Below are 15,320 nucleotides of genomic sequence, written 5' to 3'. Positions count from 1 at the left end.
TCCCAGTTGTTTTTATTTTTTATTTTTAAAAAGGGCATTTCCCGGTGGGCCGACGCGCAGGGCCCAAAACAGACTGGCCCACAATTCAGAGGGGGTTGCGCAAAAATGTCAGGGCCTTTTTTTGTCACACTCTCATGTCTCTCGTGTAGTTATGCTATGCAATAACATCATTCTTTATTATTATTATTATTTTAAATATACTGTATATACTGTATTTTAGGACTCCCCCCCCCTTTATTTGATAGAACGATTGGAGATGGTGACAGGAAGCGAGCGGGAGAGGATCGACGTATGACCCAGGCTAGAATCGAACCCAGGTCACCGGCGTAGTAACCCAGTGCCCTTCCGTTAGGCCACGGCAGAGCCTAATCAGTCTTATTATTATTTTATGCACTGGTTGACTTTCCCAAAAGGTGTTTCAGTTACCAAAACTTTACAAAATGCATGCCATAAATCATAAAATGATTCTGATAGATGCGTTCTTCTCCTTTGCTAAACTGAGAGAGCAAGTGGGTTAAATTTCTGATTCAAAAGGTCAGAAGTCATGTCGCCTGCAGTTGCTAGTGGTGGCGCACCCTGTGACCATGGGGCAAGTTCTATTTAGGCCTATATGTGGGATTTGCCTCCCTCTAGTGTTTCAACGCTGTGCAATCCGATTACGGAGCAATGTAACAAATCACTGTGGAGTCCAACCAGATTTTCACAATAGGGATTATTTTAAATCTAAATAAACATATGACCAGATTAATATCTTATGCCCTATATATCTGGACAGTGTTTTTTAAATATATTTTAATTTTTATTTTATATTAATGGGGAAACATGGTGATTGATTAGAAAAGCAATTTCTAGCAACCATGCACGCAGTAGGCCCCTCTTTATTTTAAGTTTCAAAAACGCCAGCCAATATAGCTAGGCTTAATTAGTGAAGACCCATGACTTGGCTGCTCAGATTCTCAAAACAGCATAGTTCTAGGAGCAAGGATCTAGTTCTAGAGTTAAGTATTAGAATTCTGTTATTGCTAGAGTAGCCTACAGTTCTAGGCGTTGTCGGCCATATCATGAATCTTTTTGGTGCCATTAAAATTTCGCAGCAGCTATCATTTTTTTAAGCATGGTACGCTTCTGTTTCAAATGGTTGGTTTTGTTGTCAAGGCATCAGTCTCTTCTCCATGGTGATGACACTTCGCCCTCTTCCCCCTGCTTCCGCGGAATGGTTCAATCTATCGACGACGTTGCCACTGCCTTATTGACTGCACGCAATAGAACAGGTTCATTCACTTGTTACAAGTGTTGTGTCATTTTAAGTAAAATACAAGACACGTTCAAATGGCATCGGTACATAATTCTGGTGCACACAGACATTGAAATAATAAACAGACAGCCGCGTGCGGGACCGACTGGCACGCTGTAGTGGGCAGCAGTAGGCTATTTGCTTCACCAAGGAGCCTATGGTTGAGGTAACGTAATGTCACTCATGACGCTACTTTCGTTCTTTTCTTGACAAACTAAGCTAACAGAATGACATGCATAGCGATTGTAGTATGCACATTTCTCAGTGAAGACTTAATAACAGAGGGAATAGTAAAGAGTGTCTGCTCTTCATCTGTCGGCTCGTCCCGTCTCCTCGGAAGCTAACGTTAGCCTTCTTATGCTCAGGACCAGGGTCTCGGGAAGAAACAGCAGCAGTACCACTAGCAGAGATTGTATCACGGCTATCAACATATTACATCACCACCCAAAGCATCCTCGAGCAATTACGTTTTTTTCGTGCCGTCGGTGTAAAATGTTGAAGCAGTCATTATTGATGTATCAGCACAAGTTGACGTTTCTTATGTATCCCCAATGTATTTAATGTTTCGGAGTGATGGCTTGGCTTCATGTTGACAGTAAGGCCCACTAGCTTATTGTGAGGTGTGCTGAGGTGTCCTTATAAACCCATTGTTCCAGTCCAGCTCAGCTGTCTAAAAGCTGTTATAGGTAGGCCTACAGTTACTGCAGTGACAGAGATGTACATTACAGATAATGCATCATACTGTACAACAATGTTATCTATTGGTTGTTCCCATAAATGTAATAAATGGATACATGGAATAAATAGCTGCTGGATTAAATATTGTTTAATTTAGCACTCAGTTTAACGTTGGCTTTGCACAAGCTAATTCAATCCTTGCGAGAAATTACGTTTTAGAAAGAAGGCATTATTGAAGAAGCACACATGTTTAACAAAGCCCTAGCAGCTATAACACAATTTTTTTTGCTTGTGGTAATTGGTGTAGTTTTAGGCCTATTGCCACAATGGATGCAGAGTGGACATGCCACTTGAGAGTAGGCTGACATGACATGTTGTGTGACTTTGTCTAGAAGAGAACAGAATAAAATAGAGAACAGACTAGAAATAATAGACAGATCAATTGACAAATAAATGATTATTGAACACGTCTCTGTCCGTAGGTGCACTGCATTTTTACTTACCATGTAATAGGCCTACAGCTGATTCTGTATAACGTTCATCACTTTGTTGTTATTACTATACTTGTTATTACTATATATTTAAATATAATTTTGTGACTTGACTTGACTTGAAACAATTTCATCATGATTTAGTGGTTTGCACCATATGAAACTTGACATGGGGAATCTTGCCCTTTCAATCCTCTTATCCGTTATCTGTCTGAACCCCATATTGGTGGGATTATAACACTATGAGAAACAGAAAAGCCCTTGATACCTAATCCAGCCATCGCTAATACAGTATTCAGCAGGCTAATTCCACCACGTTGTGCCACCCGCCACCACTGACGTGAGTTATGCTTTTGAGGAGCTTGTGTGTGTTGGAAACTGGATACACAGTGTGTATAAGCAACATTTGGCTGCAGAGTGCGAGTTGGTTAGTGAGGTAACACGCGTGTCTCAGCTACCTCATATCGTCAAGCCACTGAAGGCACACAGCTAATTACATGTTGCTCGGGCAACAAAGGGTGCAGCATTGTTTTGAGTAGGCCTACGTATGCCTGGGCTAGGCTATGTTGTCACAGTCACAGAGTTACTGCAAAGCGGTGTTAACTGCAAGGCCTGTTGTTACACTGCCAAACTGGGGGAAAGGGGATACCCATGTAGGCCCCGTCATTTTGTGTACTCCAGACTAATTCACTGCGTTGCTTTCCTCTCATGGACAACATAGGCTGTAACATTTTCAGTTGGCCGCCTAAGCCCGGGCTATAGACCATATTGTCAAACAGATCTCCTGCAAGCCATTTACATTGACAAATGTTTGGAATGGGGATATACGGTGGGTATACATTGTAGGCCATGACCAGTCCACCCCCACGCCATTTCACATTAGCCCTGTCTTGGTCTTCTCTATTGGACACAGTCTGAGACTGAGATACAGTATTCTCGTATTCTGTTGTTGGTAGCCTTTTAATATCAGGGTGAGCTTGTGTAGACTGTATGTTTGGTACGCAGCCCAAGAGCAGCAGCTTGTGTGTGTGTTGAGCAGTGTGTGTGTGTGTGCGTGTGTGTGTGTGTGTGTGTGTGTGTGTGTGTTTGTGTGTACAAGTGCCTCATTCAGACAGGCCTCAGACAGGCTGGCCCATTCATGCCACTGCCACTCCATGATGATGCAATCAGAGATGCTCAATAGCCCTCGGCCCTTTACTGCGGCCCAGCTCGTCTCGTATGGTATGGGCACCCCGCTGTGCAGTGCTGTTGTCATCATCGCTCCAGTCCAGTTACTGTATCCCTCTGATCAGCAATCTGCAGTGCAGAGTTCTTGCACGCTATTGGTGGAGTGTTTTCTTAATGGGGCCTTGTGTTTGGACAACATGGCATCATGACAGAGCGTAAAGATGACACGCTGGTTAGAACCGAATAACGGTGTGTGCAATACGACTATGCAAGTTAACGCGTGCTCCACATCACTGTGTGATCTTGTCACGTGACAAAAGTGCATGAAAATGCTTTGCCTTTGCGTTTGAGGAGCAGGCCTTAGCTTCAAAAGGCGTCGCACCAAGACGTAGAATGCACTAGCGTGCGATACATACATAAAAACATGTGGTCAGCCTGGTTTGGAAGAGGTCTTATGAAGTGCATTGTAAAATAAGACAGTATCATGCACAGTAAAATAAGGCAGTGTTAATTTAATACTTAGAGAGTTTATTTAACATCTTCCAGAGCAGGGATGAAAAACTCTGGCCCGGGGGCCAAATCTGGCTCGCAGAGACATTTTATTTGGCCCGCTAGATCATTTCAAATGTGTATAACAATTGGCTCACGTACACCATACTATAGCCAAATAAGACATGAGCATGTCATGACATTTGTTGTGTTACAGGAACATCTGTTTGTGAAATTCAAATTGAAGTGTGTGTATGCACAATCTTAGCCTATTTTTTATTTAAATATCGAGTTTGGCCCATGAGTTGGTTCCAGATTTTGATTGTGGCCCGTGATCAAGTTGAGTTTGACACCCCAGTTCTACTGTAAGGTGTGAATTTGGTCCCAGAGCCGTTTTAAGTGTTGGATTAACACTGCATTTTTTTGCTGTGTGTTAATTGAATGGTCCTGTTTTTTTGCTATGCTGTGGCTGTGAAGCAACATGAATGTGTTAGTTAAAGTGAGAGTGCTAAAGTGTGTGCTTTTGTTCTCCTTGTAATCAAATGCTTGATCACGACCTACACTGTGCTGTCAGCTGTTGTGATCAGATGTCACGTTTGCATTCATCATCATCATCTTCAGTTACTTCAGTTACACATAGTTGTGTTGGCCTGGGCTTATGCTTCATTTAATTTAATTGAATGAAGTACCAGAACACGTATCACATGTTAAGTTTTTGGCATTTTACTTAAGTTAGCCTGGCTTTCATAGTTGGAAATTGGTGTAGCAATCCTCCCTAGACAGGCAAGATCATCAAGTATGTTTCAAGTGCCTTACAGTGCCTTTCTCTAGTGCCACTGAGCAAAGCTAGAGGCTGAGAACTTAGGAAAGCATTGATTGTGATAATGGAATACACCGCTTTACTTAAATTTTGGTTTCAAAAGTTGGCTGGGCCAAAAAAAAACCTTCAGAAAAGTCAGGGTGTGCATGTTGCATGACTTCAATTCAGTGTGGTGTTACAGGGAGTATGGGTGTGTAGTACACAGGCTAATTTGGGAGTTAAGGAATTCAGAGCCGTCTTGATGTAACTCAAGACACCGTGCAAATCATATGGAGAAGGTTCTCTTCCAAGTTGTTGTATTAATATACAACTCAGCTTTTCTTAGGATATCATCATGAAACAGTTTGTTTGCGTTCACAGTAAGGGGTCTTACACACCAGGGCGGTAAAGCGCCGCGGAACGGCCGCGTTTTTTATCGGCGTCGGTGAAAATACATTGAAACATATCTGTCCTTACACACCAACCAGCGGTAGTCGGGCGTTAGCGGTGCGGGAGCCGGCTCCGTGCCGCGCTGCATTTGGAAAATAGAACTCGAGCGTATTTTTCACACCGGCGACCGGCGGTGTCTCATTCAAATGAATGGCAAAGTAGCATGCTAGCTTTGGCTGTGGGGGGGGTTTTGAACAGGACTGGCCGTGCACGCCGACACTGTCAGTGTGAAAGGCAGAGAAAAACACACCGGCCGAAACTAAGCAGAAAGACCGCGTTCGTCAAACATACCAAACCCGAATGGAACGGTCGCGGTCGCCGGTGTGAAAAATATGCTCGAGATCTATTTTCCAAATGCTGCGCGGCGCGGAGCCGGCTCCCGCGCCGCTGACGCCCGACTACCGCCGGTTGGTGTGTAAGGACAGATATGTGTAAATGTATTTTCACCGACGCCGGTAAAAAACGCGGCGGTTTCGCAACGCTTTACCGCCCTTGTGTGTAAGACCCCTAATAATTATTATTGGTGGCCTTAATTGCACAGCCTCATTACGAAGCCTATGTGCCACACACACACACACACACACACACACACACACACACACACACACACACACACACACACACACACACACACACACACACACACACACACACACACACACACGTGTACCTCACGGTCTCACACATCACCTGTCACCTGCTTTGAACTCACTTGTCACCTGCTTTGTTATGGTTTAAAAAATCGGACCATGTCAGTCATGTTCATTGTAAATACTTGGGCTGTTGTTAGTTACTGTACCTTACATTCACCCGGGCACTGGCTAGAGGTGTAAATCACAGCCTCCATGACGATACGATTCGGTATCGTTTTCTTGGGGGATTGGATTATTTCTCAGGGATTGGATTAACTTATTTTCGATACTTGAGAATTCCCCACGATACGATACGATACGATTCGATTTGGTTCTTTCCGATTAGTTTTCCACTTCTATTATGTTCTGGAGCTAGGGCATTGGACAGGGGCCAGGGGCCAGGACAGGGGCAGGGGAGACAGGAGACAGGGGCCATTCGATACTTAGGAATGCCCCACGATACGATGCGATTCGATTAAATCGCCCGCCGATACATCGATGCATCGATACATTTCGATTATTATTTACACCCCTAGCACTGGCTGTCGATGGTTGACGGTGGGCGTGTCTGACAGGATGTGGGTGTTCCTTTCGTGTGTTACATTCGTATGCGTTCTGATTGGCTGACGGATCCACCGTAACTCTCACAGTTGAAAAATCTGAACTTTTGGCAGAGACAAAAAAGATTTCCTGTCCTTCCATGCAAAGTCAATGGGATCCGCTGACGGCCAGTGTCAGTGTGAACAGAGTTCAGTATCCGCATGGACACAAATAATAAAATTATAGATATACAGTATACTGTATTACATTACATTTAGCAGACACGTTTAACCAAAGCGACTTACAAGGAGGGCATCCAAGCAAGTACAGAGTGTGGGGTAAATACAAAGTAATTACAGCAGTATACAAGTAATGTAGAACAGATAGAGAGCAATAATATAATGTTTACAAATTTACAGAGTTTGATGAATATGTGTAATCACCTGAGAAACGGGGTATTTATTCTTTCCCAGGGTATTATTTTGGCATGTTTTTTTGTTGCATTTTCTCATGCAATAAATGCACTATGTTTTTCCCCCATCACTTCTCCAATATGGGAGGTCTTAAAATATGCTTGAATTGCCCTATTGCAGTTACACTGAATAATAAATTACATTAGCTCTTTTAATTGAATGACTTGGAAGTTACAACATTTATCTGATGAAAAAACTACTGCAAAGTGAGAAGGGATTTCACTCATAGCGGGGCACCCTCTCAGTAAGTTGTGTTGACTCGGGCATTACTTTTGGAACACAAGTCAATCTTGGTCTCCTCACAGCTTTTAAGATGATGAAATAAATAGATGCTTTTTTCAGTGTGTTTGTTCTTTGCATAAAGTGAGCTTCTCTCATTTGATGTCACATCTGAAGAATGCATGAAAGAAGAAATCAGAGACCTACTAACAGCACTTTTGTGAAGGAGAACATGAGCCAGCCATTTCAGTCATAGCACACCAAGAAGATCTAAAAGTTCTGAATGAACACACGTCTACTCTCCTTTTGCATTTTGCTTGGTGCTGCAATGAGACAAATGCGGTTTCTCGGGGGAATTACTTCTTTGCAAAAAGAAGTGTTGGTACGCTATCTGTTGTTATCTATTTTGTCGTGTAGACTGGAAGACCCTTTGTTTTACACAGGTGACAAGCTCATTCTTATTTGAAAAGTCAGTCTTAGTTAATAAGTTTTAGTTCATTCGAATCCATTTGGGCTACCGTATGCCAGAGAGAATTGTGCGCTACCAGGTATCTGTGATGGTAACATTGCATTCATTCCATCGTCTGTTTTTCCAGATCATAGTCACTGTTCTAGGTGAAGAAAATGTGCTATTTTCTGGTTGATTTGGCCTAAATATTAGGCCACATGTGGGATATTACTGTCCAAGAGTGACGATATGTCATAGCATTAAATAAGTGTGTCAAAATTAGGATAAAAGTGGGATTTGGTAAGTTACTCAGAGCCCCAGTGTGGAAGAAATATAGTATGGAACGATAGGAGGCCCAAAGACGCTGTGCTGTATTAGGCCTAGGGATTCCATCACTGTACCCTCACTGCACCATTCATAGCATTGTCTTAGTTTGCTGGTGTGAAACGTCATACCTGCATGCACCTGATTAATGCAGTTGATTTCGCCTGGGATACAGCGCAGTGGTATTCAGATATTTTGTCCAACTGTATTCCTGACTCTCTACTATGATTGTTGTTATTTCTTGTAGCATTTTGTTTCGTAGACAATCAGTTCTGCTTCATCCAAGGTCACTTGCAGTGCTCACTAGTTTTGATCGCATTGCAAATTCTGTCTCATCTTTGCTCTTTCCAAATATGTCTGAAATTGTAAACTGTTTATCTACATTCAAGGCACTCATGTACTCCTTCCAAAGGAGGCCTTTGTGGTTCCTGTTTTGCAATGCTACCGTGTAGCGGTGTAGCAGTGCAATAGCAGTGCAAAAGCCAGGGAAGCCAGGGGTTCAATGGGGTCACTTGCCCCGGGCCCGTTGAAAGAGAGGGGGACCCAGAACTGGCTCCTCATTACATTGTATACAGTGTTTCCCATACATTGAGGAAACTATGGCGCACCGCCATAGTTTAAATTTGGCCGCCATAGTTTATTAAAACGTAAAAAAAGAAATAAATAAATAAAAAATAAATAAATATATATATATATATATTTTACTTTTCAACTTTTTTTTGTATTTTTAAACGATTTCCGTTTTTTAAAAACGATTTGAAAAACGATTTCCTTCGCATTTTCCTCCTGGAGTAAATACATCCTATAGACAAAAAACCATGAGTGCATGAAAGACAGAGGGATCAAAAGTCTAGTCAAGTTGTTGCAGTTAACTTGGGTTTGGGAGCAATAAAAAAACCTTCAGAGAAGGGACAGTTGGGATGAGTTTACTGACACTCCCAAGGCTTTTTCATAGCTTTTTCATTGCATAGACCCCTGCATGAGGGAGGAATGAAAAGTGTGTTGCAAACAGAAATGATTCACTGCACTGCATTTTTGTATGTAAATGACAATGAATTACTATACCTGTAGGCCTATAGTTTCTCCATGCGCCAATGTCATTCTTTACTCAATGTTTCGCCTTTTTGCATTTACGCCCCGTGAATTTCCAACACCCCCCCCTACCCGAACAAAAAAAATCCCGGCTGCCCCCATAGCTTCCAAAATTTCTGTGGCAAACACTGGTATATTAGGTTTGGGGTAGGGCTGCACAATTAATCGAAAATAATCGAAAATCGTGATAAAATCGTGAAATCGAAGTCGTGATTTCAATCGTGATTTAATCATGGTAATAGTGACCTACCTTTGACAGCGTCCTTGAAGCCAGAACATACTGACAGGCTGGTGTTTCTGGCCAGAAATCTGTCCACCTAAGTTTCATGCTATTGCCTTTACATGATTATTACAATTCATTTTATTTTGCTCATCCCATATATAATTCATTCTTGGTTATATTTCATCTTGTTATAATTTTCAAAAAAAAATCTGCAAAAAATCAATAATCGTGACTAATAATCGTGATTACGATTTTGACCAAAATATTCGTGATTATCACTTTTTCCATAATCCTTTCAGCTAACTTTGTCACAGCTCCTCAGTCCCCACTGCCTGCAGCTCCTCCTCACTCTGCTGCAATGAACTCTCAATGGGGTCACCAAAATAATTGGTAGGGCCATAAAAAGATTTTCAGGTGGAATAAAATTTAAAAAAAATCAGGGAAAATGGAGAAAAGAGAACAGATAACAGAATAGAATAATAGAAGTTTTGAACACATTAAAAGAGATAAATAAAAAACAGTGACTTACAGATGCATACTCCAAATGCTTTGTTGCAAAATTACATCTTTAGGCTACGTTACTTGTTCATCATAGAGTGACCTGCAGTTTGAGTTCAAAGATGTGTTTCTCAAGGTATTTTTTCCACTGAAACAAAGGTTTTTATTTTCATCTGAGGAACACTTTTGGCGTTTTGGCCAGCCATTCAGATTACTGTGTAGTGCATTACCTCTCCTTGGCACATGGAGGCAAATGCAGCACAGCAGATTGTTCACAAGGTTCCTGTTCGGGAAGTCAGCGGCTGCAATGTCTGAGCATCTCGTGTCATTAAAACCTAACCGTAGTTAAGTGGAAGTAAGCCTGTATAAAAGAAAGAATGAGCAGGGCACTCGGTGTCTGTGAATGGTGTGCCAAGGTTTCTCCGGATGCAGAGATGAAACTCGATTCGCTGAGCCACCCTGTGAGTTGGAGCCGCACCAGAATTTAATGGGCTCCTCCATGGCCAAAGCTGTACTTTTTTTACTGACTTTCAGGAGGATTAGGTCGGTAGGTTTGTGAAATCCTTTTTAAAGACAGACAGATGGACAGACGGTCAGTCACACAGATGGATGGAAAGATGGATATCCCACCTAAAAAACATTACTGGTATTCTCCCTGGCAGCACTAATAAAGCTCAATGCCTATTGTGAAAGAACAAGAGCTGAATATATTCATTCATACTACACCCATGTGTACTAAAATGTGCATATTTTAGGGTTGTTTCATTGTTTTGTGTGTGCATGCGTGTATGGGAGCAATCGAGAGCGAGAGAGAAATTCATTTTTTTGTGAGAGCTGAAATCTAAGTTAATTGTCCTTAAATGTTTGCCTTGTTAGTGCCTGTCCAACAGTACTGTAAGATCTTCATATTCCTCATCTGCTCTAGCTGCCCATGCCATGACTGCATGCTGTCCTATCAGTGTATTAGGGGAAGAGAGTGGGTGGGCTGTGGGGCTTGACCGGTGGCTTTTTGGGGGATCTGTGGCATTAGAATTTTAGCCCCTACAGGTCCCCCCAAATTTGGAGAAAGGATGCAAAGAATTTTATTTGTCTCATTCATCGAATTACTAACGCGTAATTCAAGTTGAGAATCTGGCAAGGTTGTGTTTTAAGTACTCGTTGCTTTTATTCAGCTTTTGATTTTTTTATTGCTGAGGATGCTCACATGTCTTCAGTCATTTATTTAGCCCTGGATGTCTTCAATTAGGTGAAATACTTAACAAATAATGTGAAGGTGTTGCAAACTGCTTAAGACACGGCCCCTGTTATAAATGATCTGTTACCAGAATGGTAAAAGTATTACTAAAGGCCCTCTGCACTCGTATAGTGGTGTAGTGCTATGGTTGTAAAGTTTTCTTTCACTGACTATTACAATATTCCAGTGGAGGAAAGGTGTGTTTTGAGGGGCTACAGAGACCCACTGCCCCTAAACTCCAGTGACAGTGTTTCTTTCTTTGGTTTTAAATAAGGCAGATGACAGGCAAGCCTGCAGCCTTTGCTGAAGATTTAATGGTCTCCACAGTATGTGAGTGAGCACCAGCCTGATCTTAATGCTTTCTTCCACTTATACCAGAGTATGATTTTGATCTGTAGGCCATACCATACCATCCCACGCCATATCAGGGCATCTGCTATTGACCAGAGATGGTTACCTGCCCTGTGTATGATCATAGCCTAGCAGGGGTTGTTAAATTTGAGTGGTATATCCTGACATGACCATACTGTTGCAAAGTTTTAGAATAAGTCTGTCTGATGGTCTGACGTAAGAATTGGAGGGGGATGGAGGGGGACTAAAAAGTGATAACTTAATTTTTATCAGTATCCACGTAACTCATGCCATGCCCCTACATAGAGGCTCATCATATCATTTTTAAAAAGTATGGCAAAGTATTGCATTATTTATTGTAGTAATTGTACTGATATCACCCTTATTTATTTGTTTGTTTAACTATTCAAGGTTGTTATTGGAGGCATACATTCATGTGTTTCAGCCATTGGAGGGGTCGGTGGGGCATGTTCCCATGTAAGTGTGGGACACTACGTATCACATTCATGTGTGTCCCTTCCTACCTGTGTGACACCACATACCCAGCGCAAGGCTGTATTGTGGTATGTAATGGAGGTGACAGACTGGCCTGCAGTGTTGGAGACTAAGAGTGTCCGTCTCTCTCCTTGGTTTTGACAGTACACCTTCTCCCTCCCTCCCTTCCCTTCCCTCCACAGCTCTGCTGTTGGCCCTTGTCAGCGGTAGTTTGGAGATTAAGCTGACTCATAATCACGCTTGAAATCAATGCCTCCTCCTCCTCCTTCTTTTCCTTCTCCTCTTCATCCTCCTCCTCTTCCCCCTCCCTGCACTTACATCAAACTTGTCGTGTGAGCGTATGTGTGTGTGTGTGGGCGAGCGCGAGTGCGTGTGCGTGTGTGCATGCTTCTGTGTGTGCTTGTGTGTGTGTGCGTGTGTGTGTGTGTGCAACACTTCTAGTAGTCCTCTTTGCACTTACATCACTGTGTGTGTGTGTGTGTGTGTGTGTGTGTGTGTGTGTGTGTGTGTGTGTGTGTGTGTGTGTGTGTGTGCGTGTTGTGTGCATGTGTTGTGTGTGTCTGTGTCTGTGTCTGTGTCTGTGTCTGTGTGTGAGTGTGTGAACAGCAACACTGCCAGTAGCCTACAACTTTGCTGCAGAAAGCTTTCATGTTTACGAAAAGGTTGAAGGGTGTGTAAACGGTGGTGTTAAAAGTCCAATATTAAGGTAGTACATGAAGGTGGTTACAGCATACAAGGAGATGACAGCAAAAACAAAAGGAAGTAATACTGTGTCACATAAATGTATTAATATATTGATTTACACAGAAATACAAATCTGCTTGGAAAAAAAAAGAAAACGATATAGATTTTTAGTCCAGTGTTCTCCAAACCGGGAGGATATTGCCTTTATGAATTATTACATTTATAGGTTTGATGTTTGACCTTGTGTGCACTATTTTGTTTTATTTTATTAATTTTGTTACATTTAATAATTCATACAGAAATGTATAAAGTGTACTGATACTATTTGGCATGTAGCCTAGTCATATGATTTTTTCTCTGCGGCTTATTTATTATATATCTGATAGATCCATTAACCTTTGGCGGCTTCCGTAATTTATGTATTTGTAGATTTACGTATTCCAAGGGCAGAGCGAATATTTTTTCCCTATACATTCCCATGTTGAATACAAAAGAGCATTTTAATAAGAGAATGCTTTCTCAGTTCAGAGAACTGCAAGGAATGACAAATGGTTTGCTTTGGCATACTCAGCTGCTCCGTACTGTACGGAGGAGGGCTGTGAATTCTCGGGGCTTGTGATTTCGTTCCCAGACCCATTTATATTTCTCACTGCAGCCCTTGTGACATAAATTATGCCTCAGCCACACCGGTATTTACGCAGTTGCCGCCGGCGGACACCAGGTGGCAGGCTGGAGCCACTCAAGGCACGACGGCTCTGCAAAAGATGCACAGATTTCCAGTTTGATAGTGCCGTGGCGTGCTCTGTCTGCTGTGCATCTGGAAAAAAGAGCAATATAGAGCAGATATTAAGGATCCTGCTGATGCTCTCTAAAGAAATCAACTCTAACTTGATTTTATGATTAGGCCCAGGGCCTTCTTGGTGTTGCTGCCAGAGTGATTTATGAGCAGGGGGCTGAGCAGGCAGGCGGGGCAGGTGATTACCGCTATGACTCATTTGTCATGAAAGGGGGCCGCCTTTACGAGGGGAAATATATGTTTGAATAGTAAATAGGGGGCTTAAATACCCGGCCCGTAAAGTGATAGCTCCGAGTGCGAAATAAAAACTTAGACAGATGTCGCACGGAGACAGCTCTTTAGCTCGTAAAAAAACCTTAAGTTTTTTTTTACAGGAAGCATAGCAGTCACACACTTGGGTTTGGTTCCGTCCCTAAAGTTCCCCCACAAAATAATGCTGCTTCTCAACCATGTTATCCATGGCCTATATCTGTTTATTTACCCCAAGTGTCATTTCCCTGGGTTTAAAAAAAGTACCTAGGAAAAAATGGATCAGTGTCTGTTGTCAGTGTGACAGATGACAAATATATTATCCATTTCCCTTTGCATTGTTGTTATTATTTCTGTTTAAGTCGCTAAACACACCAGCCGCTTGGCGCTTGAAGTTAGCCAAATCGAAACACATAAAAACAAAACATTTGTGTCAGATCACAAGCTCTTAGTTCTGGGCAGATTGCTAAATATGAAACCCTGTTTTTTTTTGGTAGAGAAAAAAAGAAAACATTTGGCAGACAGTGAGCGATGAGTTTGTGGGGTAGAGTGTGCGTGGGGTGGGGTGGAGTGGGGGGGGGGGGGTGTTGTGTTGTGTTGTGTATTGTATGGGGCAGGGATGGCGGATGGGGGGGGGGGTAGAGAGTGCTATGGTGTTACTGGGGTGGCACAGCATGATGGGACGGCTGGCTGTGTTTGTGTGTGTGTGTGTGTGTGTGTGTGTGTGTGTGTGCGGGGCCGGGGGGACACCGAGAGAGTTAATGGATCCTGGAGGTCCAGGGGTGGCCAGTGAATGGATTAGGCAGCATAGTGCTGTGCCCGCCGCTCCTGCCCGCCGCTCCTGCCCGCCGCCCCGCCTCGCCTCCTTAACTGGAAATGCTGAACTGTATCCCACCCTGGGGAGTCCTGGTGTCAGCATACAACTCATCAGCTTTCTGAATTCACACACACTACACACTACACACACGCACACACACACACACACACACACACACACACACACACTCACTACACACACACTACACACACGCACACAGACAAACACACACACAAACAAACACACACACACACACACACACACACACAGATAAACACACATCGGACGGGCACACACAGACAAACACTCACACACACTACACACACACTACACACACGCACACAGACAAACACAGACAAACACACACACACACACACACACACAAATAAACACACATTCGACAGGCACACACAGACAAACACACATCGGACGGGCACACACACACGAACACACACGCGCACATGCACAGACACGCACCCTCACACAGACAAACACCCACAATCACAAACATGCGGACACACACACACACACACACACACACTGTCCAAGTCCTGTGCATTTGCGAGGAGATATTACTGACATGAAGGCCACGGGATGTGGTTAGATGCCGGGGTTGCCTGTTCAGGGGATGGGGGTGGTGGGGGTGGGGGGGCGGGGGGCACGGATGTTTCATTATGTCTGGCCGCTTGCGTTTTACCAAGCTGGAGAAGTTGATCGCACGCTGAGCTATTGATATTTATTGGGTGTTGGCACGAGCGTGCCGTACCGCGGACGCATTCGTGAATGATGCAAGCACGTGTGTATGTGAGAGAGAGAGAGAGAGAGAGAGTGAGAGTGTGAGAGTGAGAGTGAGAGAGAGAGAGAAAGAAAAAAAGTA

The 15,320-nt window shown here is 43.1% G+C and overlaps 1 protein-coding gene across 1 annotated transcript in view; it reads left to right on the top strand.

Moving 5' to 3' along the window:
* The first annotated feature begins 1,208 nt into the window (after window positions 1-1,208).
* Window positions 1,209-15,320, top strand: part of ttll7 (tubulin tyrosine ligase-like family, member 7) — a 91,056-nt gene continuing 76,944 nt past the window's right edge. The window contains exon 1 of the mRNA XM_063201729.1: window positions 1,209-1,460. The gene's annotated coding sequence lies outside the window, so the exon portion shown is untranslated. The remainder of the gene's footprint in view (window positions 1,461-15,320) is intronic.

The sequence above is a fragment of the Engraulis encrasicolus genome, chromosome 6 (assembly GCF_034702125.1).
Source record: "Engraulis encrasicolus isolate BLACKSEA-1 chromosome 6, IST_EnEncr_1.0, whole genome shotgun sequence".
NCBI classification, from domain to species: domain Eukaryota; kingdom Metazoa; phylum Chordata; class Actinopteri; order Clupeiformes; family Engraulidae; genus Engraulis; species Engraulis encrasicolus.
The sequence above is the reverse complement of the archived record's forward strand: the minus strand, read 5'-3'. Positions and strand labels throughout refer to the sequence as shown.